This window comes from Ursus arctos, unplaced genomic scaffold, assembly GCF_023065955.2.
Source record: "Ursus arctos isolate Adak ecotype North America unplaced genomic scaffold, UrsArc2.0 scaffold_3, whole genome shotgun sequence".
NCBI lineage: Eukaryota > Metazoa > Chordata > Mammalia > Carnivora > Ursidae > Ursus > Ursus arctos.
Window position 1 is genome coordinate 95,647,282 of NW_026622985.1, and position 21,517 is coordinate 95,668,798.

Genomic DNA, 21,517 nt, shown 5'->3' on the forward strand with positions numbered 1-21,517 from the left:
TTTGCTCTAGAACACTTGACATCTGAAATAGCATTCTGAGTGTGCACTGGTCTCCTGGGAAGTTTTCTGGGCCACTCACTTCCTCACTTCTGCTGGGCTGTGTTCCCAGATGAAAGAAGAAAGTTTGATTAAGTAATTGGCTAAGCTAATATCACTATTATGTGGTAGATCTATGATTCGAATCCATTATACTCTGTCCATTCATGATGGTAATGCTTTGTTATTCATTTTCCATTGCCCCTGGGTCTTGGTTCAAGATCCTTCCCTTGGGGTCTCTGTGGTGTCCAGCATCCACTGTCTTTGAAAGTCTGCCAGCTAGGGTCTGTTTGGGGGTCTGACCAGTAAGGTCTGCTGGCATCCAGGACAAGTTTCCCCCATCCAAAGGACCCTGTAGCTGGGAATGGCTCTGGTACCTCTCTCATGGTGGCTGACTCGCCTCCTTGTGTCTAGTTGCAGGAATGGCATATGGGGACTGGCCTCCCATGAGAGGCTCACATCCAGTCTGCAGAAGTCTCTCTTCTGGCCATCTCGGCCGCCGTTCAGATTGTGGAGATGATGGAGTCCCAGGCAGCCAACCTCAGAGCTGGGAGAGGCAGACAGAAACAGCTGAGAAGAAGTTGCCTCACTGTGAGAAGATGGCTTTGGAGTTCGGGAACCAGCCGGAGGGCAAGTGGGCTGTGCTGGGGACCCTGCTGCAGGAGTCCAGCCTGCTGCAGAGGCTGCTGGAGAACATGGAGAACCTGCTGAGAAATGGAACTTCTGGGTCCTGAGGCTGCCCCCGGGCAGCAATGGAGAGGCCCCCAAGGTACAGGAACTTGGTCGGGTGGAGAGGGCTTTTTTGGTTTCAGCAGCGTCCTTAGACTCATAGTGGAGGGAACGCTGCCATGTCAGCCAAAACTTGACCTTTTGGCTCTTTTTTTTATTTTTAATTTTTATTTATTTTTTTAAAGATTTTATTTATTTATTTGACAGAGAGAGACAGCGAGAGATGGAACACAAGCAAGGGGAGTGGGAGAGGGAGAAGCAGGCTTCCTGCCAAGCAGGGAGCCCAATGCGGGGCTCGATCCCAGGACCCTGGGATCATGACCTGAGCCAAAGGCAGACGCCTAACGGCTAAGCCACCCAGGCACCCCTTGGCTCTTTTTTAAAAAAAAAAAGATTATTTATTTTAGAGAGAAAGAGCATGGGGGTGAGTGAGGGAGAGGGAGAGAGAATTCCAAGTGAACTCTGCACTGAACGTGGAGCCCAGTGCAGGGCTCGATCTCACCACCCCGAGATCATAACCTGAGCCAACACCAAAAGTCAGACACTTAACTGACTGCACCACCCAGGCGCCCCTGGATTTCTTGGCTCTTGATGCCAGTCACCGGTTGACTTTAAAAGGCTTGAAAAGTCTCAGAAGAGAAGTGTGAGACAGCAGAGATGGCTGCGCGGCAGATAGCGTGGGGCTGGTCGGGAGGGTTATGGTTGTGCTTGCTGCTCTAGAATGACCTCTGAGGGTGAGGCCTGGCTCAGGTAGGGGAAATCACAGAAGATATGTGTGAGCCTGGGAGAGGAGACGAGAACCCAGGAGCACTGATCCTGAATCCTTCTAGCCTCTGGTCCCTGCTTTTACCTGAAGCAGGTGTGCTGGAGATGAGGTTGCATTTGACCGATGGTTTGGCCAGCAATGCCCTCTGGTTTGGGCATGGGGAGAGGAGCCTGGAGCTGGTTTTAACTGTTCTCTGAAATGGCTGTGACTCACATTGGCGTGGGGGGACCTATCCTTCCAGGTGTCCCTGACAACAGAAGATGTGGCCATGTGACTCAGAGCAGGAGTGGGGCAGCCTGGAACACCAGCAGAAGGAGCTCTGCAAGCACATGAAAGGGAACCACAAGACTCTGATCTCCCTGGGTAAGAGGCTGGCTCCTGGGGGCTTCTAGGCCCAGAGTCCTTGACTTTATTCCTTTATTGAATCAAATGAGCCTCTTAGATTTGAGAACAGAAAGCACTTTGAGATCCTTTGATCAGCTGTCTTCAAGCAGGTAAAGTATCCTTAATTCCCATTTTTAGGTTTAATGACATGAAATTAAATTCAGGGAAGTTAAATGACTTGCCCAAGGTCTCATGGAGACTGACTGAATTGGCAGCCGCTCCTCGCTATACTGCCCTTCCTATGACATCAGGGGCAGCTCTCACACACACACATCTTCTCTCCCCTTCCAGCCTGTTTATCTCTGTTGAGCTGAGGCCTCCCCTGATTTATATTTGCACTTCGAGGACTCACTGAGCTGTACTCTGCACACTGTGAGTTGTGCAGAAACTGCTGGGTGAAGGATATACCGTAGGCATTTTCGTAAGCGTGCCCCAGGTCTAGAAAAGGAGGTTGAGTCCTGGAACAAGAAGTTCTTCAGGCTGTGGATTAAGAGCCAGGGCGTGTGCACTTGCGTGTTTGTGTAAGACATGATCTAACAGATTTCGTAGCTGCCACACCCCCATTCCATTTCAGCCTGCACACCCGAGTTCTCCCACTGCTTTGAGCAGCTCAGCACTTAGGTTTTTTGTCCACTTTCCCCAGTTGGGAGGCTGAGGCCCAGAGCAAGGTGCTTTCCTTCCCTTACCTGGCCACCAATTTTCCTCTTCCAGAAGATGGTCCTGATGTGCTGCGAGACCACAGGATGAGGGAGGATGCCAGGCTCTGGGGACGCAGGGGAGCACGTGGAAGGGAGGGCCGTGGTAGGCCTGCACTGCAGGATGCACGGACTGACTGCTGACTTCCACATGTGATTCACTCCCTGTCCTGGGCCTCAGCTTCCCCATCTGTCAAATTAGGTGGCTGGACTAGGTGGCTTTGGGTTTTTTGCTTTTCTTGGATTCAACTTTATCCCCTGTGGGGGCAGTAGGATGGGAGCCTTCCTCCTGGCTGGTCACCTGCGCTGCCTGCCTGGGGAGCACGGGGGAGCTCTGCTCCCCCCCAAACTCAGTGCTGTCCTCCACACATCTTGAAGGGAGGTGGATCCTACTCTAAACACCTGGCAGGCACCTTTTCCCTTCAAGGGTGAGCCGAGCCCCGTCACTGCCTTTATGGCAGACCAGGCCCCTTTTCCTCCCTCATAGACTGCGCCGCTGCCAAGCCCAAGCTCCGGAGTCCAGCGGAGAGGGGAGGCAGAGCAGGCAGTGGAGCAGGGTGAGAGCCCCCAGAGCCTGTCCCCTCGAGAGGAGTGCAGGCCCCGCATTCCACTGTCACCTGGGAAGGGCATTCTGGTGTCAGGAGTCCCCCCATGTGGAGAGACAGAGACAGGAGGGTGCAGTGAGCTGCTGTGAGGGCTAGACCCAGCGTCCCGGCGCCCAGGGAGTGCCTGTGCCACCTCCCGCACTGCCCGGGCCTTTGGGAAATGAGATGAATGATGAACAACAGTAGCTCAGTTACCATTACCACTCAGATGGTAGCAGTGTCTTCAACATGCAGTTTTCAAAGGCTTTTTTTTTAGGCGAGTAACCCTTTATTTGAATGACTGCTGGAAACCTGTAACACAGGGCAAAGCAGGACCACTGTGGTTGAAGCAGGGGACAGGTTCCCTCAGAACACAGGGTCCTGCCAAGACACCTCTTCCTTGCTTTCTAGACTCAGACATTTTATTTGGGAAGAAAGGCTTACTTTTGAAGCAAGTTCTTTGAGTGTTTGAATGCAGTCACATTGACCTCAGAGCTGAAAGAAGGCTGGTGTTGACTAGGGTGCTGAGTGACGTGCATAAGACAACCAAGGGCAGGCCTAGTAAGGGGGCTCTGGGCAGCAGGCTGAGGCAGTGAGCGGGAGGGCAGAGGGCCGGTAGCAGCACGGCTCTCCTGCTGTGAGTGCTCGAAGGGCAGGAGCCTGGGCAGCTGTTGTAGGGTGCCTACGGCCACCAGGCTGGATCCCTGCGGCCAGGGTGGCAGGACTGGTTGCCCAGGGCAGGCACCACAGTTCCGGGCAGGTGCACAGCCAGCAGGGCCTGGCTGCCGTGCCCCCAGGCCAGAGGCCTCCAACCCCAGCTCAGCTTTGCCAGGGAGCTGGGGTTTGCTCCTGAGTAGGGCTCAGGTGAGCACTGGGAGGTGGAGGAATGATGTCCTCAGGGGACTTGGGGTCTGTCCTGTGGCCTGAGACATCCCTGCTGTTTTAACATTACTTTCTTGCCTTCTACCCTCTCTGTAAGCTTTTCCAGACTCAGCAAGAGAGAGCTCTGTTTCCTCCATCCCCCCACCCCCAGGGTTTGCTCCAGGAGCTGTTTGCGCCCTCTGCTGCAAACACGGGGGCCCCAGGGACAGTTTTATTTACTGGATGCTTCCACAGGCAGGCTCCTCCTCCTGGGGTCCTAGGGAAAGTGTAGATGTGGGTTCTCCTTCAGTAGGTCTGGGTGGGGTCTGGGTTTCAGCATGTTCCTCAAGGGACCTTGGGCAGGTCCATGTTTGAGAACCAGGGTTGGCGATCTCTGAACAGAGACTAACTAGCCTCTACCCTTTGAAAGTGTTGGCATTTTGACTCTGCAAGAGTATTCTTATAAGAGTACATTCCCATCATGAAATGTAAAAGGTGCAGATGAAGCTGAAGGGGTCTCTTGACCTGCCCCTCCCGAGGACCCCCATGTTGTCGCTGTAGCGTACGACATTTCAGACTCCTCTCTTATGCATTTTCATACACGTGGGAACTGGAAAAATACAGGGTTGCAGAGACATAAATATCGTAGTGCGCATCTCACCTTGCATCTTGTTGTTTTCACTTAACGATATGGCTTAAGAACCTTTAGGAAAAGGTTCGGCGCATTTTGATCTACTTCCGTCTCTGGGAGCCTGGGCTGGCTGCAGGATAGGAGCTTGGTGTCCAGCACCCGGATTCATCGTGGAGCCAGCCTGGTGTGTGGGACCCGGGCACAGGGGCCGGACTGGCCATTTCCCTGCATGACTGTTACAGGTGCCTCCAGGTACCGCAGAAAGGGACATGCTGAACCCTTGTCATCCTAGGGACAGAATCTGGCTCAGTGCTGCATGATGTGGGTAGCAGTTAGATATTGGTGGCCTGGAATATTCTCCATTCGTTCATTGATTTAACAAGAATCGTGCCTACCCTGATGGCTGAGGCAGGAAGGAGGAGCAGTGATCATTCCCTATTCTGAAGTTGGCTCTTAGAGATTGGTGCCATTGGGGAGGTCACAGCCCTTGAAGGACATTGACTCATGCTCCCCGTGTTAATGTAGGATATGTGATTGGCTGCCAGGACAGGGATGGAGAAAACACAAAACAAAACAAAGTAATGAACCAGTGGCTTCAGCAAGATAGTGGTGAGCGCTGGCTCTCCCCTGACAGGCTCTTAGTGTCACAGACCCAGGCTCCTTCCAGCTTGTTGCTCTCCCCTTCCCAGGATGGGGCCTTGTCGCCATGGTTCTAGATGGCTCAGTACCGTCTGTAGTCTGTCAGAGGGAGGCAGGGAGGGGGCGGTGCTCTTTCCCTTTAAGGACAGCATGTGTATTTACTTCTTATTTAAGTAACGCATATTTAGTACTTATCATGTACTTTATCAGTATTGACCCACTGAAGCTTCATTGCAACCTTTTGTTTACTCGTGTTATAGATCAAGAGACCAAGGCGCAGAGTGGCTGAATAAATTGTCCCATTTCATGTAGCCGTAGGAGCAGAGCCTCTCACACCCCGTTGAGGAGAACCAGCCACACAACCACATTAGCTTGCAGCGGAGGCCTGGAAACATGGTCCTGTTTAGGTGGCCACGTGCTCGGCAAAAAATACCCCCAAATGTTCTGTGACTTGAAGGTGATCTGTGGTGTCGGAGGACAGCCTGAGAGCCTCTGTCGTAGCTCATGGCCTGTCACCTGTGGGCCGAGCTCTCCTGGCTCTCCTGACAACCTGCCCAGGGCTCTTTCCGCTGTGACACCTGTCTCTGTCCTCAGAAGTCCCTAGTATAGGCGCACCTGGGAGATGTTGCGGGGTCGGTTCTAGACCACTGCAGTAAAGCTAATATTGCAGTAAAGCAGGTCCAAGGAATGTGTTGGTTTCCCGTGCATGGAAGTTCCGTGCACATGACGCTGGGTCTGTGAGCTGTGCAATAGCATTGTGTCTGAAACGACAACGGACATGCCTTCATTGAACGATACTTTATTGCTAGAATGTGCTAACTGCCATCCGAGCTTTCGGCGAGTCAGTCCTGCCGCAGCTGGAGGGTCTGGGGGGCGCTGCCGACCCATCAGGGTGCTGGGTGCTGGAGGCCGGCGCGGCCGTGCAGGTTCGTAAGACAGGCGTGTGGTTCGCCGCCTTGACGGCTCGTCCGTCACGGTTTCTCTGCCGCGGCCGGTGCTGCCGGGTGGCATTTTACCCGCAGCAGAACTGCCTTCAGAATTGGAGTCCGTCCTCCTGAGCCCTGCCGCTGCCTCGTCGGCTGAGCTGCGGTCACCTTCTCGAACCTCGGTGGTCGTTTCAAGCATCGTCTCGGCGTCTCCGCCAGGACGAGCCGCATCCGGGAAGCCCCTTGCTTGGCGCGGCCCGAAGCAGCGGCTCCTTGTCCGCTCACGTTCGGTCCTGACTTTGCAGCAACTCTGTGCCCTCTTCGGGCTCCACTCCTGATTCTGTCCTCTGGCTGTTTCCACTTCCTCCACCGACATCTGAACCTTCATTTGTAAAAAGACAGAATCTGTGAAGCACAGTAAAGCAAAGTGCAATAAAATGAGATATGCTTGTACAGAAAATAAAAAATATGATGAATACAGGCTGTCCCAGAGTCCGGAACTTCTAGCAGCCTTGGTCCCCACTGCCCTGGCCCCCACTGCCCTGGCCCCTCTGGGACCCCGTGAGAACAGCCAAGGAAGCCAGGCACAGGGGCGAAGCCTAGCATCTGTGTTGGGTGGGAGGGTGACAGGAGGCAGGAAAGAGCTGAATAGCTGGGGGCAAAGGGAAGAAGGGCAGAGGGAGGTTCGTGGATGTGGTGGAGGGGAGGGTTAGAGATTACTGGGAGGATGCAGAACTTCAGAGTTCAAACTTCTGGAGGTGGGACAGTTTCTAGTGATGACCAGGTCCCAGCTGTGTCCTCTGGCCGAAGAGGAGTCAAGGTCAAGGCACTGAGGGACCAGGGATGGAGGCTCATCAGCATGGATGCAGAGATCACCAAGCATGACCAGAGCATGGAGGAGCAGAGGCCTAAGCCAGCAGGGCTGGTGAGGAAGCATCCTGGAGGGTGCCCCGTCCCCCCCCCACCAGCCGCAGCATGAGGCTAGGAGGCAGGTTTCACAAGTGGGGAGTTCCCCCGTTTAAAGAGGAGGAGCCGTGCATGGAAAGACAATGGAAGGACAACCGGATGGCCAGAAGGGAAACTCCAGGTGGGGGTCATGTCCCAGGAGTGAGAGGTATGTGCAGACTGACACGTAGCTTGACAAGCAGTCAGAGGAGAGGGCTGTTGATGTTGGCCGCTCTGAGCACTCCCAAGAGGCTCATGGAGATGGGAAGGAGGGAAAGTCACCCATACCCCGGGGTGGGGGAGTGGGTCACAGAACCACCACGGACTCCAGGGGCTTGGATGAATCAGCCGTGCATTCTTCAGTTTCCCGGATAAGAAGACGAGTGGCCCAAGAGCAGTGAACACCCCGCCACGTGTGAAAGCAACTGATTGCTGGTGCTGGTGCTGCTGGGGAAGAGCAGGGGCTGCCGCCCTCAGAGGGCTCATGGAGGCCACAGAGCTTTGGGAAGGGAGCGTAAGGTGGGACAGGGATGAAATACACTGTGTGTCGAGCTGGAGCCTGGAATCTCCCACCCCTCGGCCACTAGTCCTTTAAAATAACTGCCACCACTCCGGGCAACATCTGACCTGCTTTCTGTGTTCACAGACTAGGTTTCATGTTCTAGAATTTTATACAAATGGAATCAGAGCATATGTACTCCCCCACCCCCTTTTTTGGTTTGTTTTTGGTCTGGCTTCTTTTACTCAAGATAATTATTTGAGCTCTATCCCTACGGTTGTGTGTATTAAGAGTTCCTTCATTTTTATCCATGAGAAGTATTCCATGGTAGGCCTACACTGCTGTTTTTCCTCTCACCTGTTGATAAACGTTTGAGTTGTTCTTAGTTTTTGGCTTTAAAAATAATGTTGCTGTGGACACGTGTGTGCTAGTGCATGGCTGTGTGCCTTCATTTCCCTCAGGGAGATACTTGGGACTAGAATATCTGGGTTGTAGGGAAGGTGTATGCCTCATCTTTTAAGGAACTGCCAGACTGTTCTCCTGGGTGGCCACACCGTTTCACGCTGACCTGGCAGCGGACAAGCGTCCCAGCCGCTCCACATCCTCACCGACGCTGCTGCCCACCAGCCTTTCTGATTTATGTTCCAGCACCATGTAGTCTCTCATTGTGGCTTTCATGTTTATTTCCCTCGTCGCTAACGATGTTGAGGATATTTTTATGTGCTTATTGCCATCATATGTTTTCTTTGGTGAAGTATCTGCTCAGATCCTTTGTCCATTTTTTCATTTGCGTTGTTCATTTTCTTTTTTTTTTTTTTTAAAGATTTTATTTATTTATTCGACAGAGATAGAGACAGTCAGCGAGAGAGGGAACACAAGCAGGGAGAGTGGGAGAGGAAGAAGCAGGCTCCCAGCGGAGGAGCCTGATGTGGGGCTCGATCCCATAACGCCGGGATCATGCCCTGAGCTGAAGGCAGACGCTTAACCGCTGTGCCACCCAGGCGCCCCTACGTTGTTCGTTTTCTTATGATTGAGCTTTGAAGGTTCTTTCTGTCCACTGGTGCAAGTCCTGGATCCGAGACATGGCTTGCAGATACTCCCTCTCCGTCTGTGACTTGCTTTTTCATTGTCTTAACAATGTCTTTCAAAGAACACAGGTTCTTAATTTTGATGAAGTTCCAGCTTATTAAGTGAGCTTTTGGTGACATATTGAAGAAATTTTTGCCTGACTCACCTAACTCAGAGTCATGCCACTGACTCCCAATCTCAGAAGGAAACCAATTTTCTTTGATGGTTGGCAATATGACATATCAGTAAAAACTTTATGAAATCTTCTATGGAAAAGCCCAAATATTTCTGGTTTTTGGTACGATAGTGTAGAAGTTGCCAGGTCTTCCTCAGCATGATGCAGCAGGAACACTGTGTGTAACAAACGGGTCAGGGAGCCTCTCGTCCTGTCCTCTCTCCCCGCTGCTGCCGTGACCCTGTTCTGCCAGAACTCACTTCATCACGTTGACAACTACACAGCCCTGCACTGCTTAGAACCTACATTTCTTGCTTTCCTGAGAAATTTAACATTTTGGCTATTTTTACTTATGGTTTCTTTCTTAGTAACCACAGTTAACGAGAACAGTGTCGGAGAACCATCCCTTCCCAAGGCCTCAGCAGTCCTACCTCTCCCAGATGCTGTCCTCCTAGAGTCTTCTTTCTGTGTCTCCCTTTCTGGCCACCTCCCAGGGGCCAAGCCCAACAAGACACTTCTCTCCCCTGCATCCCTGTCCTGCTAACCCCAGGGCACACACAGTTGGCAGTTTCAGCCCCTCAGGCCCTTTTCCAAGCACAGCTGCTCAAACAAGTCTCCTTCCCAGAGGGGACTGGAGTTGCACCTGGAGTCATGGGTGTGGGACAGGAGTCTGAGGGCTGGGAGTCCCATGTGGAGCAGGGGCCAGCCAGCAGCCTCACTGCCAGCTTCCTGTCAGGGGAAGGTGCTCACAAGACTGGGCTCACCTGGGTTCACAGAAGATCCCCCTGTAGACTGGAGGCAGGCCCCAGGACACCCAGTCAGGGACCAGTTCCCTCTCGGTCAGCTGCACTGGCTCGCTGGTTGCCACTTCCTTCCCCTACAGTTAGTCAGAACTAAAAATATCACCCCCTTGGGTCAATGGACCTGTGGACCCAATGGAAGGAGTCTGTGGTCAATTTTGGTGTGTCCCAGTGCCCTGGAGAGAAGAGGAGAGCACAAAAAGTATGAAATCACTTCAGGTGCAAGGTGACTTGGCACAACAGCCTGGGCTCTAGGGCCTTCCTCAGTATTTCTGGACAAAAGAGTTGCTTCCCTAAAGCCCTACGAGCAGCTAGACTGTAGGGAAGGCTACTTTTGTGGGACAAAGGAGGGGGTGGGGAGGGCACCGGGAAGGGTTAACAGGGACTCAGACCCTCTTTTGGCTTCTCCATCAATGGGTGGGGCTGAGGTGGGAGGAGCTTTCTTTGGCTGTGTCCCCCACCAGTGCCCAGTCTTTCAGATTAGAGGGCAGGCCCTCCCCTGGCTGCCTCCTCATTCCCTGCTGCTCACATCACGCAGAGCTACCTGCAGTCTTGGAACCCAGCATCTTCCATGCCCCGGGCTCACAAGCAAGCTATCACAGTGTTCCACCCCTCCTCAGACTGGGCTTTCTCCTTGAGTGGGAATCTGGGACTGGTCCACCTGATTCCTCCACAGCATTTAGCAGCTTAAGTGCATGAGCATAAGGTGGAAAGGGAGAAAGGGGGTCCTCTGTGTCTCAGGGTGTAGTGTCAGGACCAGGTTCTTGTCCCAGACCTGCTACTCCATCCGTGCTCAGCACCGCAGTGCAGCGAGGGAGGAGAGGACCCAGTTTCTACTCAGATGGAAAAGCCAATGACTGCCCATCAGAGCAAAGATGGAGCAGGGGTGGCAGAGATAAGTGAGCCAGAGAGGGAGGAAGAGGAAATGAAGGAGAAGGAAGGATGAGCCAGGCATGTAGAAGCTGGTTAATAGGTGTTTGTATGTGGATGAATGAGTGAGTGATGATAAGGAGAGCCAGGCTGTCATGGGGCAGGCTGCCTGCTCCCGGGAACTTGTCTGTAGCAGTCCGGAAACAAGTCAGCTGCACACTTCAAGAGGTGCAATTAGGGTTCAAAGGCAGGCTTGGGGGTATAGCTCAGGGGTAGAGCATTTGACTGCAGATCAAGAGGTCCCCGGTTCAAATCCGGGTGCCCCCTTGCTGAAGTCACTTTTGGCTATGAAGTAGTAAATAAGAAGGAGGCAAATAATTCTGATGCTGTCTGTGCCTGTGTTCTGTTCTGTCCTCATCTCCAGGATTAGACAATAGAGAGGGTGGTTGTGAGGGATCCTTGAGGTCACAGCTAGTCATGCTGTGTCACAGGCTTTCCCCAGCGACAATGTCTGGGAGGACCCTCTTTGCATTAGCAGGAATCCAGACTTCCAAAATGTTTCCTGGCTTGATGAGCACACCTTCCTTGTGATATCAGTCTCAAGCTCCACTGATCTCCAGACACACCTGACCCACTTTTAAAAAACATTTTTGTTCTATTCCTCGCCTGGCCTTATTCCTCCTTGTCCTCCCTAGCTTCATCATTTTAGCAGGGTCCTCCGTGTCCATCTCCTCCAGAAAGCCCCTCCTGACTTCCTAGCTGCATAGCTTCTTACTCCCTGTTCCCACAGCTCTCTGCTTGGACTTCTGCCACTCTGTGGAAATATTTTGGCTCATGGGTTTGTTTCCTACTTGGACTAAGACTCTTTGAGGAACAGGGATGTTTTATTAGTCTGTGTCCTCAAACATGGTTGGCAGAGCCTGGCACCTATTGTGCTCAAAGAGTGTTTGTTGAGTGACTGAATTAGTAAAACAGTAAGTACCCTCCGAGGGTTGGAGTATGGAGGAGGCTCTCCCTGGGCTGAGTGTGAGGTTCACTTAAGACCCAGAAACAACCACTGTAGTTCTGATGACTATGTGCCAGCCTAGGGAGAAAGACTAGTGCAGACTTGAATGATCTTTCCAGGTGTAAAGGTTGATGCCATTGCTACACAGCCTGAGGAAGAGAGCAGGAGAGAGGAGGACTAGTTAAGGTTGAGAAGGGAAGACAGGAAAGTGGACCACAGTGGAGGAGACTTGCCACCTTCTGGGATGTGGAGAAAAAAGAAAACAGCAAAATATGGACACAGAGATCCTGAGTGCAGTGCACGGGTGAAAAGGTGATAATGAGGAACCATAGACAGATGGGAGTATAGCTCAGGGGTAGAGCATTTGACTGCAGATCAAGAGGTCCCTGGTTCAAATCCAGGTGCCCCCTTTCTTACCTTTTAAATTACTGAAGCAGGTATTGGCATTTCTGCCTCTTCCCCCTACAAATAACCATTAAATTAATGCTCTTTGTCTTGGGATGAACATTTAGGATCTGCACCAGGACCAGCTCCAAGAATTTTTCCCTGAGCATCATCCAGACAATAGCTACTGGGGTCACATTTCACTGAAGAGGCTGATGAAGTTGGCTCAGTCCAGTCCTACCTACCTGGAGACTCTTGCCCTTCATAGCCTGTGGGGAGACTTTGCTTCCTTTCTCTTAATGTCTCATTTTCTCAACCTTGTTATAATCTCCGGAGAGAAGGCTATCTCTTTGTTCTTACTGCTACCACTTGTGAAGTGTGGCTATGCATCTTCCTACTTCCCAGAATTGACTGGAAGAGTTAGAGAACTTATCAAAAGCAAAGCCTCTGTCCTGTCCCTGGGAATCTCTCAGAGGGGCTGCCACAGACTTAGACAACTTGAGTCTCCCTTCTCCCTCTTTTCTCTCTTACCACTCTTTCTTTTTTAATCTGCATCAGTATTTCCTTGGTGAGAATGGCTAGAAGTAGACCCTAATTTATATAATAATTTTAAAAAATTTAGTCAAAATATTTAAAACATAATGGTATAAGGAATCCTGCAGAGGAATTTCCATGTTCCTTAATGAAGAGGGTAATTTGAACCAATCTTTCCTTTGAGGACAAATAAAAAAAGCTGGGGAAATATTACAAACATCTCATCAAAAGCCTCAAAGAGCTAACTAGTTAAATAGGAAATACAAGTTGGAGATTCAGAACAAATGGGAAACAGAAAGATAAAGCTCCACATGAGAGGCTGCTTTGGCCCTGATCATGGTTTTCAGTCCAAGAGAGGCAGCAGAGAGGCTAAGTGAATTTCTGGAAGTCTCTCAGGACCAGAGGGCTAGAAGCCAGAATTCTGGGCCCACCTAGAGTAGGGACATGGGTAAAACCATCTCTGGCTTTGGGCTCGGACCCTGAGGAGGAAGGGTGAGCTGAACGAAAACAGTCCCTGCAAGAATTTGTGGCTGGTCTTTGTGACATCTGGATAGCCTACAAAACTCAAGCCTTGAAATTATATTAAGGTATCCTGACTGCTAGAGCCCCTCAGATACCTGGAAAAAGTGAATGAAAGATGCTATCATCTCCTCCTGGCTTCAAATTAGTTCTACAAAAACATTTTTGAATATAGTGTTCAGTATGTAGTCAAGAATAACTACGTACACCAGGAGGCAAAAACCACCAATGAAAATCAATAGAAACAACAGACCACAGAACTAAACACAGGGACTTTTTATATTAGAACTGTCAGAAACACACTAAAAAGAAACAAACAAAAAACAATGCTTGCTGTTTTCAAGAAGATAAGAGAGAAGCTTTAAAATTTCAATAGGAAGCTGGAAAGCATAAGAAGTAACTAAGAAGATGTGAAAAGAGAACATAGAAATTTTGTATCTAAAATTCAATAACTAAATTAAAAATTCAATGAGTATGTTCATGTTACAGTCAGTGAATGGTTTCAGCCAAAGAGCAAACTGGTGAATTAGAACATTGGGATGATAAAACATCCATTATAAAGCATACAGACAAAAGCATGGCAAACACAGAATAGAGAGTAACAAATTTAGAGGCTACAATGAGAAGGTCTAATGTACATTTAAATGGACTCCTGGAAGAGAAAATGAGACCATGAAGTAGAGGCATTTGAAGAGACAAAGGCTAACAATATTTTGCAACTTAGGAAAGACATCAATGCTGACATTAAAGAACCCAAGTGAATCTCAAACATAAGAAACAAAATTAAATCCATACCCAGAGCTACTGTAGTAAAATTGCAGAAAATCACAGACAAGAAACTCAAAAGCATCGTTGAAAAGCAGACACATTATTTTCAGTGAGTTCCAATGAGATTGACAACTGAGTTCTCTAGAGTAACAATGAAAACCAGAAGGCAGTGGAATTGCATCTACTGAAATACTGTAACTTTTTTTTTTTCAAAGATTTTATTTATTTGACAGAGAGACAGCCAGCGAGAGAGGGAACACAAGCAGGGGAAGTGGGAGAGGAAGAAGCAGGCTCCCAGCGGAGCAGGGAGCCCGATGCGGAGCTCGATCCCAGCACTCTGGGATCATGCCCTGAGCCGAAGGCAGATGCTTAATGACTGAGCCACCCAGGTGCCCCATGAAATACTGTAACTGTTAACATAAAATTCTATGCTCAGGTAAAATATCCTTCAGGAGTGAAGGTAAAATAAAGACAATTTCAGACAAATTAAAAACTGAAATAACTCATTCATAGCATGCATGCACTCAAGGAAATTCTAAAAGGTATATTCTAAGCAGCAGCAAATGATTTGGATGGAAGGACAGATGTAGTAAGGAGGCAAAGAAATAGTAAATATCTGAATAAACCTAAGTGAACATTGTATAAAAATAACAATAGTGAGGTTAACGCAACTTATGGGATAATGTAAAAGATAAAAACTGCATATAAATTGGGAGGAAAGTAAGTGCAGTTAAAAGTATTCTAAGGTGCTGGGGCACCTGGGTGGCTCAGTTGGTTAAGTGGCTGCCCTCGGGTCATGATCCCATCCCAGGGTCCTGGGACTGACCCCAGTTGGCTCCTTGCTAAGCAGGGAGCCTACTTCTCCCTCTGCCTGCAGCTCCCCCTGCTTGTGCTTGCTCCCCTGCCACTGTGTCAAATAAATAAAATCTTTAAAAAAAGAAGAAGAAATTGTAAACAAAAAAGAAAAAATATTTTTTTTAAGTATTCTAAGATACTTGTATTACCTGTGTAGAGGGTAAAGCCATTGGTCAGCCACAGACTTTGAGAAATAACTATGCATATGGAGTTTCTAGCATAATCACTAAAATAGAAGAAATAGCATTTATATATTTCAAACCAGTAGAAAATAATAGCATTATAAAAATCTCAAACAAAAAAGGAAGAAAGAGAAAAACATAAATAAGCACTATAAATTGAAAGCATAAAAGAAGGAGGTAGACTTGAATACAAATACATCAGCAATTACATTAAAAGTAAATAAATTAAATGCTCTAGGTTAAAAGACAGAGATTATCATACCGGGGTTAAAACAACCAACCAACTGTGTTCTATTTACAAAAGACATCATCTAAAGTTTGGGATACAGAAAGATTGAAAAAGAAAAGGATGAAAAAATAAGTGACTGGCAGAACATTAACAAAAAGAAAGCCGGAGTATCTTTTATCAGACAAAAGAGTCTTTAAAACATGAAATATTACTAGAGATAAAAGAAATTATTAATAACCAAAGGCTGAATTTAACAGGAAGATGTAAGAATTCCTGATTTTTATGCTTCCAGTAATATAGCTTCACAATATGTAAGGCAAAAACTTGACAGAATAACAAAGAGATATCAACACATCTAGAATTAGAGTGGAAAAATTTTACAAACCTTTCTCATTAATTAACAGAAGGGGACAAAAACATCATGAATAATTAAAAATTTTTAGCTTCTCCCCCTGCCCAGCTTTATTGAGGTATAACTGACAAATAGAATTGCAATATATTTAAAGTGTACAATGTAATGATATGATTTACATATACATTGTGAAATGATTACCGAAATCAAGTCAATTAACACACCCATATTTACCTGGCAGGGAAGATACCACGATCATGAAGGTGTTCTTACCAGGGTGAGGCTCATTCACTGCACTCCGGATGAGCGGACCCCTGTGATTTCCCCAAATGTGGGAAACTCGACTGCATAATTTGTGGTAGTGGGGGACTGAAAAAAAAAAAGTTAATTAACACACCCATCACTCCACATAGTTACGTGTGTGTGTGTGTGTGTGTGTGTGTGTGTGTGTGTGTGTAATGCTTAAGATCTACTCTCATAGCAACTTTCAAGTTTACAATACAGTGTTATTAACTATAGTGTCCATGCTGTACATTAGATCTCTGGAATTTATACACTTTATAACTGACTTTCTACCCTTTGACCAACATTCCCCTTTTCTACCACCCCTCAACCCCTGGCAAACCCCAATCCACTCTCTGTTTCTGGGTTTGACTTAAAAAAAAAAAATCTACATATAAGTGATACCATACAGAATTTACCTTTTTTTTAAGGGGGGGGGTCTGGTTTATTTTGCTTAATACAATGCCCTCCAGTTTCATCCATGTTGTTACCGATGGCAGGATTTCCTTCTTTCTAATGGCTGTCTAATATTCCCCTGTATGTGTGTGTATACGTGTGTGTGTGTGTGTGTGTGTGTGTGACATTTTCTTTATCTCTTCATCCATTGATGGATACTAAATCAGCATTTAGAGAAATACTTGTAGCTTTGAGCAATATGCTGGAAAAGAATAGAAATAAACTAAGAATCCATCTCAAGAAGTTAGAAAAACTGGATAAAAGAGCACTATGAGAGAAGAAAGAAAAGAGCAGAAATTAATGAAATAGAAAACGAACACAGAATAGACAGGACTAACAAATCCAAAAGTTGGTTTTTGAAAAGAAAAGATTGATTAACCTCTGGTGAAACTAACAAGAAAAATAAACAGAAACAAATAACCCTATATCAGAAATTAAAAAGAAAAACTGCATATTCTTTAGACTTTAAAATAATGATTATTTAACATTATGAAAAACAATATACAAAAAATTTTAAAATCTAACAAACATGAACAAAGAACTTACTATGTGGCAGGCATGATTTTATGTACTTTATACATATTGATTTGTTCAATTTTCATAACATCTCCACAAACGAGGTACTAACACTGTGCTCATTTCTATCATAATGCCCATATTATATATGGCAAAAGCGAGGCTAAGGGAGTTAATCAATTTCACCAAGGCCACTCAGCTAGAACCCAGAATTGGAACCCATGTATTTTGTCTTAGGAGTGCAAGGACTTTGCCACTATGCTATGCTGAAATTGAGCAAGAACTTAAAAAATACTACAACTTAACAAAGCTGACACAAGAAAAAATAGAAAAGCTGACTAGTCCTCTAAGTTGTAAGTAGTTATTTTATTCAAGCTGTTATTTGAAACTTTTTCACACACACACAAAAATTCAGACAAGATGGTTTTACGGTGAGTTTTATCTCATACTTAAATTAGCGATAACTATTTTTACATGAAAATCTAAGAATAGAAAAGATATATACATTCTATAACTCCTTTTGTGAGACTAGCACAATCTTGATACCAAAACCCAACAAGGACAGTATAAAGAACACATAGGCCAATCTCACTGATAAACATAGGTACAAAAAATTCAATAAATTATTATCTAACCAAGTTCACAAATATATATATATATATATATATATATATATATATATATATATATATATATATATATATGATAGGACTTCATGACCAACCTGGATTTATATCTGGAATGCAAAGTATGTTTAATTTTATAAAAAGCTATAAGTGTAATTCACCATGTAAATAGACTAAAAGAGGAAAATCATATGATTATCTCAGTAGACGCAAGAAGGTGGTTTGAGAAAATTTCACATCAATCCATGATAGAATTTTTTTCGCAAACTAGAAATTGAAGAAAAATTCCTTAATTTGATAAAGACCATTTAGAAAAAGTATAGTTCATGATATGTACTTAATGGTGAAATTTTGAGACCTTTTCATTTGAGATCAGAATGAGGCAAGATATCTACTATCAACGTCCTTATTCAACATTACACTGGAGGTCCTAGTCAGTACAATAAGCTAAGAAAAAATAAAATCTATAAGGATTGGAACAAGGGAAATAAAACTTACAAACTACTTAGATGGTATGAGCATATACATAGGAAATCAAAGAGTATCAACAAAGAAATTATTAGAATTAATGAGTGTTTAGCAAGACTACCAGCATTTACCCTGCTTTCTTTTATCCCCTTTTGCCTGGCAAAATCACAGCTTTTGAAATGATACACTAGAAATTTCTGCTTTCAAATCTTAAAATTCTAATGTTAATCAATATTTTTATTCTCCTCACAAATTACATAAAGATACTTTAACTCTTATCACTCTGTTACTTGTATGTTATTGTTAACCAATATTTTAGTTTTATCTTTTAAAAAAACTTAATAAATTAGACATTAATATTGTGTTATGTGGTCAAAGATTGTTTAGATTTATTTACATATCTTATAATTTCTCTGTTCAACACTCCATTTTGTGTCTCAGACCTCCCATTCTGGGATCACTTTTCTTTTCTCTAAATTGTATATTTAAAATTTTGCTTTAGTGAGAGTATGTTGGCAGTAAACTCTCTCAGCTTTTGTCTGTTCTTGAAGAATAGTTTGGCTGGGAATAGAATTCAGAGCCGTCTGTGATTTCCTCTCAACATATGGAACGTGTTATTGTACTGCTTTCTGGCTTCCTTTACAATTGTTGATAAGTCTTACAGCAGTTGAAATATTGCCCTTTTATAGATGATCTCAGATTTCCTTCTGGCTACCTTCAAAGGACAAAGTCCTCGCCCTCAGCCAGGAGACCAAGTACACACTGGCGAGTGAAGGGACCAGGTGAGGGGAGTGCGGGGAGATCAGAAGAGGGGACAAACACATCACCTGAGCAGAGTTGCCTGCCTGGGTGTGATCTCTGCTTTTTCACCCTTTGCAAGAAAACTCAGAAAACAGACTCAGCAAGAGAAGAGGAAATTGGAACTTTCTTACCACACTAGTGGCTAAAATGTTAGGGGGCACCCAGATTTGAACTGGGGACCTCTTGATCTGCAGTCAAATGCTCTACCCCTGAGCTATACCCCCTGCTATACCAGTGAAATCCAATTAATACCCTTTCCCTGTGCAGCCACACCCAGAGCTCCCGCCCCAGATGCCCCTTCAGCATGGTTGGCTGAGTTGCAGGACCAGCTTTACTGCTGACTCATCTCCCTGCCTTAGAAGCAGCAGCAGCAGCAGGTTGCTTTCTCCCCCAGCTCTGCAACCTCTCCATCTTCAGTTCCGGGGCCAGAGCAGTAACTTGGGAAGCATGCCCTGATGGCTGGAAGGATCTATCCTGACACTTGCATCGTGGTTTCTGTGCTGAGCACCTGAAAATAGAGACTCAGAATGCCCAGTGGCTGGCCAAGCACGCACCACTTAAAAGGTAGAAGACACACAGACTGGAGATCGGTCAGAGTTCTCCACACAATGCTCCACCCTCGGAGGCAGGCAGGGTCCTCTCTCATCACCTCAGATCTCCGCGTATTCAACCCATAAACTGCTGGATGAGATGAGCCACCTGAAGAAATGATTGACCCTAGGCTCCAAGGCCCCCTTTCTGTGCTCTGCTCTGCGATGCTGGCTCTGGGACTCTGTAAACCACGCTTATCCTTTGCCAGGTGGCTTCCTGGTTGGTCCCCAATAGGGCTCTCGGAGGGAGACGGGACGGTCGGAGCACCTGTTCTTTCCGCTGTGGTCCCTGTCAGCATCACCTAGCAGACCCAGCTCATCCCAGGAGCAACCGTGATTGGCACATGAAGGTTGGTGCTCATGGGACCCGCCTTGCCACGACTCTTTGGGGACACCAGTGCCTCCTTAGAGATCTGAGGCCAGGATCCACAGAGAAACTCCCCAAGTCCGTGAGATGTCCCGAGTTCCCCCCTCTGTTGGTTCCCCCCACCCCGGAGTGGTAGCTGCTCCCTACAGGTACTACCTCCGTGATACTCAGTCTCTCCTTGTCGTCTTTCCGTTCTCTACGTTCTGGTTGTTATGGGTTGGATCTCCAAAAAGGTCTGCTGGAATCTTTCCCTCAGTACCGCAGGATGCGACCTCGCTTGGATGGAGTCATGGGAGAGACAGTAGCTAGGAGGTCGCGGTGGAGCGGGGTGGGGCGCAGCATGGCCGGGTCCTAGTAGGAAGCGGAGGGACACACACGGGGAGATGACAGCCATGTGCAGACAGAAGTGCATCGACGGGCCGAGGAGTGCTGAGGTCGGCCCCGGACACCAGAAGCTAGAAAGACACAGGGAGGACCCTCCTTTTCAGAGAGGGCACTGCCTTGATTTCAGACTCTGGGCCCCAGAGCGGGGTGCCAATGAATTTCTTTTTTAATACCCAGCTTGTGGCACTTTGTTACAGCAGCTTTAAGAAACTGGTACACTCGTTAACCATTATTTGTGTTAAATTCTCTGTTAAAATAACGGAGGCAGCTTTTGCCTCTGGACTGGACCCTGGCTGATACTGAAATTGGGACCATTGCGGCTCTGGGGAAACAGACCCTCAAAGAGAACACTGGGGATGGATTTGGTCTTGTCCTTGGTCTTCAGGGTGGTGCTGAGTCTACGGAATGACCATAAGCGTGCTGGTTCCTAGGCCTAAGCCAGCTTTGTCCTTGTTTGGGGAACTAGAGGACGGTGTCTGTACAACTCAATTTTGTCATTTCAGGTGAAGGAGGAAAAAGCAGGCTCTGGAAGGGGGCACCTGGACTTGAACCAGGGACCTCTTGATCTGCAGTCAAATGCTCTACCACTGAGCTATACCCCCTCCTGTTAGGGAAGGTGTGTAATTAATAAACTTACACTTCCACTCACAGGCTGCTCATTCGGACTCAGTGCAGAACTGCTAGGTCCAGGCAAGTGTAAACGCACCCTCTCATGCCATGACTATCCTCCTTTTCCAAAAATGCACCATCCCTTCTTGGCATCAGCTTGGAAGATCCCCGTAGCTTCCATCTGACAGCGCGAAGTCTGTACCTGGCTTGGTACTCAGGCAGAAAGCGAAGTCCAGGGGTAAGGTGTCGCTCATGAACAATGACTAGAATGTTCATCACCAGCTTTTTAATGTTAGTCTTATCAAAATTTACATTTTGATATAAGCGAATTGATCCTTTCTAGTCTGTGATTTGGGGGCTGTGTCAGGCTGGTGCCTTGAATGTTTGGGACAGATGTGGTGCGTTTTTGGCTTCTGGTGGAAACAGACTGGCCCGCCGTCCTGGGTGGTGCTGGTGGGTGTGGGTGTCTCTTCAGCACGCCAGGTCTGCGGCTTGGCTTGGGGCATTGTTCCTAGAAGGCTTGCCTGGAGACTCCTTTCCCCTCCTCTTCCCTGGTGAGATAGATACTTGTAATAAACGTTTGAGGCTCAATCTGGCTTCTGTTGCTGGACCCGAGGGCTCTGGCTGCCACAGCAAGCTAAATCCTGAAGTGCCTTATGTTCCACGCTGCTGACAAATGCATCTCCAGGGGGGATGAAGTCAAGCAAAGCTTTTGCAACTTTCTGCAGTGAAGGATCAGCTTTATTTTTATTTTCCTAAAATCTGTCATGGCTCAATAGCAGTGCATCAGACTTGCAGACTTTGAGAACCCTCCTCCCCACCCCACACCACACCAGAGCTGGCCAATGTCAGATTGTTGTAGAATTTCTAAGCATTGACAGCTCACGGGCAGCCCTTTGAATGGCACCAGGCTCATGCTCACTTCTTCAGCAGCGCATATCCTGAAGGGCACCAGGCTCAAGGACATGCTGACCACGAACT

The 21,517-nt window shown here is 47.3% G+C and overlaps 1 long non-coding RNA gene, 4 other non-coding genes and 1 pseudogene across 5 annotated transcripts; 4 read left to right on the top strand and 2 right to left on the bottom strand.

Annotated features, from left to right (window-relative positions):
• Window positions 1–474: 474 nt before the first annotated feature.
• On the top strand, window positions 475–6,256 carry LOC130542083 (uncharacterized). Its single transcript, XR_008956381.1, has 3 exons — window positions 475–805; window positions 1,773–2,025; window positions 5,586–6,256. It is a non-coding gene; the product is annotated as an uncharacterized LOC130542083 (long non-coding RNA).
• Window positions 6,257–10,863: 4,607 nt separating this feature from the next.
• On the top strand, window positions 10,864–10,935 carry TRNAC-GCA (transfer RNA cysteine (anticodon GCA)). Its single transcript has one exon. It is a non-coding gene; the product is annotated as a tRNA-Cys (tRNA).
• Window positions 10,936–11,952: 1,017 nt separating this feature from the next.
• Window positions 11,953–12,024, top strand: TRNAC-GCA (transfer RNA cysteine (anticodon GCA)). The gene has a single exon. It is a non-coding gene; the product is annotated as a tRNA-Cys (tRNA).
• A 3,639-nt stretch (window positions 12,025–15,663) lies between these two features.
• Window positions 15,664–15,839, top strand: LOC113241541 (U1 spliceosomal RNA; annotated as a pseudogene).
• A 2,899-nt stretch (window positions 15,840–18,738) lies between these two features.
• TRNAC-GCA (transfer RNA cysteine (anticodon GCA)) lies at window positions 18,739–18,810 on the bottom strand. The gene has a single exon. It is a non-coding gene; the product is annotated as a tRNA-Cys (tRNA).
• Window positions 18,811–20,457: 1,647 nt separating this feature from the next.
• TRNAC-GCA (transfer RNA cysteine (anticodon GCA)) lies at window positions 20,458–20,529 on the bottom strand. The gene has a single exon. It is a non-coding gene; the product is annotated as a tRNA-Cys (tRNA).
• Between the last annotated feature and the right edge of the window lie 988 nt (window positions 20,530–21,517).